At 39.9% G+C, this 3,821-nt stretch overlaps 1 pseudogene; it reads left to right on the forward strand.

Annotated features, from left to right (window-relative positions):
• Positions 1-1,138: 1,138 nt before the first annotated feature.
• LOC115281345 lies at positions 1,139-1,257 on the forward strand (annotated as a pseudogene).
• Positions 1,258-3,821: the final 2,564 nt, after the last annotated feature.

The raw sequence follows: 3,821 nt of genomic DNA on the forward strand, positions 1-3,821 counted from the left end.
GCCTATTATGTTTCTTGCTCCCAAGAGTAATAGCTTTATGAAGATGAGATCATATCATGTCCAGGGCCTGGTGCTTCAGGAAGTGTCTCTCGTATGTGCTGCATGCTCTCTGCTATTGTGTTATGACTGCTCTATCCTCAGGTCAGTCTTTGCAGAGTTTCTCCTTGCCTGTAGTGGAGAGTGTTTAGACTTTGGTCACAGTGTGTCAAGTTTTAACTGGGTGTGCTCTGGTCAGCTTATTAAAAGAAACCTGATACTCTTTCCACTAGAGCTGAAGCTTTGCCAAACTCTGTGGTCAGTAGGCATGGTAAGTTCAGGAGCTGGTACTGGTCTTCAGTGAGAGTGGCCTGCTGAGATGGTTTTTAGGCTTCCGCAAGAAAAGCAGTACCAACAAAGCATGGGCTGTGGGAGGAGGCAGAACTTAGTGTAAGCAAGTTAGGCAGCCAATATCAGCAGTGTGCTGCTTATTGATGTTGGCTATGCTGAGTGGTGGAGGAGGGAAATGGTGCCAGCCAACTCCCTTGTCCCTGAAGAGGGGAGTTCATGCTTGCTTCTGTCAGGGGAACTCTCCCAAATGAATGAATAATTTTTCTTCATGCATCCTAGGCATTTTTCAAATCACTGCTTTCACACTGTGTCTGGGTTGTTTACCTGTCCAGAGCAACATATTACACTTTGGACTCTATGCCAGCCAGGCTAGCTGAATTTTAAAACTCTAAACTTTAGGAATGTGGTGTGCCAGGGACCTTCACTGGTCTTCTGGAACAGGGTCTCACTGTGTTGAAACTGATGCAGATTTAACCCAGAAGGGCATGTCCCAAAGGAACATGGAATTTGGAGCAAATCACACTAAACAGCCAGTGTCTGGGTTAGTTGCCCTCAGCAGATGTCTACAAGCCTATGCTGAGGGAGAGAGGAAGGAAATGGTGCCCATCAGCTCTTTTGTCCTTGGAGAGGCAATGCAACCTCTTTCAGATGCACTCCAAGAAGAGGGAACAGTCTCTTCAAGTGCAATTTAAGCAATCCTCAAACCACACCATCTGCCCCCAAGCTACCTGCTTGTCTTTTCCATAGCAGCATTGCAGACCCTCAGAACTCTATGGCAGCTACACCATGGATGTCTAAAACTCCAGTCTTTATCGCTTCTTGGCCTTTTGGCTAAGATCAAGTGTAGTATCTGTTCTTATCAGTTTAAAACTCCAGTCTTTGAGCCCTGCTGGTTGCAAAACTCACAGAAAACAGCTTCCCCCATTTTCCCAGTAAATGACTTTGAGTAAGTGTTTTCCTTCTGTTATCAACTGTGTGCTCCTCCCTCTCTCTCCCTCTCACCTTCCATTGCAACCAGAGCTCCCTCCTCTCCACAGCATCCAACCCAATCCTTTTCTCCCCCAAACGCGTCTCTGCACCAGCTACTTTCCACAGTGTGGCCCCTTCTCCCCCTCTAGTTGCACAGTTTGTTCTGTCAGTCCTAAGATTGAATCTTGGGTATTCAGAATGATTTGGTATGTGTCTAGCCATACCAAGACAAGCCAAAGGTCCTCCTCCTACACTACCATCTTAGCTCCTACTAACCAGATTCTTAAAACATTTTGAATTTCTTTTTGTGTTATTGTGTAAGAGAGCAGCCCAGTTTCATTTTATCGCATGTTGCTATCCAATTTTCCCAACACCATTTGTTGAAGAGACAATCTTTTCCTCACTGGATATTCTTTCCTGCTTTGCTGAAGATTAATTGACCATAGAGTTGTGTGTTTATTTCTGAATTTTCTATTCTGTTCCACTGATCTATGTGTCTGTTTATGTGCTAGTATCATACTGTTTTGATCACTAAACTTTGTAGTATAACCTGAAGCCCAGAATTGTGACACCTTCATCTTTGTTTTCCTTTTCCAAGGTTGCTTTGGCTACTTTGAGTCTTTTGTGTATCCATACACAGCTTATAAAACTCAACACGCAAAAAATGAATAATCCAATTAAAAGATAAGAAGACATGAATAGACGGCCAACAGACACAGGAGAAGATGCTCGACATCACTTATCATCAGGGAAATGCAAATCAAAACTAAAATGAGACATCACTCACACCTGTCAAAATGGCTAAAATCAAAAACACAAAAAACAACAAATGTTAGCGAGTTTGTGGAGAAAAAGGAACCCTCTTGAACTATTAGGGGATTGCAAACTGGTACACTACTCTGGAAAACATTATGGAGTTTCTCAAAAAGTTAAAAATAGAACTACCCTATGATCCATTAATCACACTACTGAGCATTTACCCCAAAAAATGCAAACCAGTAATTCGATAGTATATATGCACCCCTATGTTTATTGCAGCATTATCTGCCATAGCCAAATTATGGAAGCAGCACTACAAATGTCCACTGACTAAAGAATGTATAAAGAAGAAATCACACACACACACACACACACACACACACCCTGGAATATTATCCAGTCATAAAAAGAATAAAATCTTGCCATTTGCAATGACAGGGATGGAACTAGAGAGTATTAGGCTAAATGAAATAAGTCAGCCAGAGAAAAGCAAATATCATATGACATCACTCACATCTGGAATTTAAGAAACAAATAAATGAACAAAGGGAGAGAGAGAGAGAGAGAGAGAGAGAGAGAGAGAGAGAAAGAGAAACCAAGAGAAACCAAGGAAGAAACTGTTAACTATAAAGAACAAACTGATGGTTACCAGAGGGGAGGAAGTGAGGGAATGGGTGACATAGGTAATGGGAATTAAGAAGTGCACTTGTTGTGATTAGCACTGGGTGATGTATGGAATTATTGAATATTGCACATGTGAATCTAATATAGCATTGTATGTTAGCTATACTGGAGTAAAAAAATAATAATGTTAATAATAATAAAGAAGCCATCCAGATGGTCCTTGGCCCATATTTTGTAACTTATTTTTTGAAAGTGACATTTTATTAGAAAATAAATTAAAAGAGTTAAGTTGGATGTCTTACCACATTACTTTTTCTTCCAAGTAGCATAGGATTAAAGTCCTAACTCTAAAAATTACATTGCTCAGTGTAAATTTTAAATAATCTGACTATACATAAAGATTTGTTTCAGTTAAGGTTTTTCTTTTTAAGTTTTTATTCAAATTCCAGTTAACATACACTGTGTTAACTAATGTCACCATCAGTTTCAAGTGTACAACATAGTGATTCAACAATTTCATACAACACTCAGTGCTCATCCCAACAAGTGCACTACTTAATCCCCATCACATATTTCCCAGATCACCGACCCACCTCCCCTCTGGTAATCATCATTTTCTTCTCTATAGTTAAGATCTATTTCTTTATTTACTTCCCTTTCTTTTTTTCCTGTTTGCTCACTTGTTTTGTCTCTTAAACTGCACATTTGAATGAGATCATATAGTATTTGTCTTTCTCTGTCTGACTCACTTCACCTAGCATAATACTAGCTCCATCCATGTCTTTGCAAATATCAAGATTTCATTATTTTTGATGGCTAAGTAATATTCCTGTGTGTGTGTGTGTGTGTGTGTGTGTGTGTGTGTGTGTGTGTGTGTTACATCTTCCTTATCCAACCATCAGTTGGTGGACATTTGGACTAGTTCCATAATTTGGCTATTGCAGATGCTGCTGCTATAAACATCAGGAGACGTGTATTTTGGGCCCATATTTAATCAGAACAATACTTAGTCTACAACCAATGGAACATGCATACTATTTCATTGCAAGAACTTGGGCCAACTTGACTGAGTGACATTTGTCCATTATACCTTATGGTCACTAAATGTAAACTGAATGTGAACTTCTGAAGGCCGATTCAAA

Source organism: Suricata suricatta, chromosome 16 (assembly GCF_006229205.1).
Source record: "Suricata suricatta isolate VVHF042 chromosome 16, meerkat_22Aug2017_6uvM2_HiC, whole genome shotgun sequence".
NCBI lineage: Eukaryota > Metazoa > Chordata > Mammalia > Carnivora > Herpestidae > Suricata > Suricata suricatta.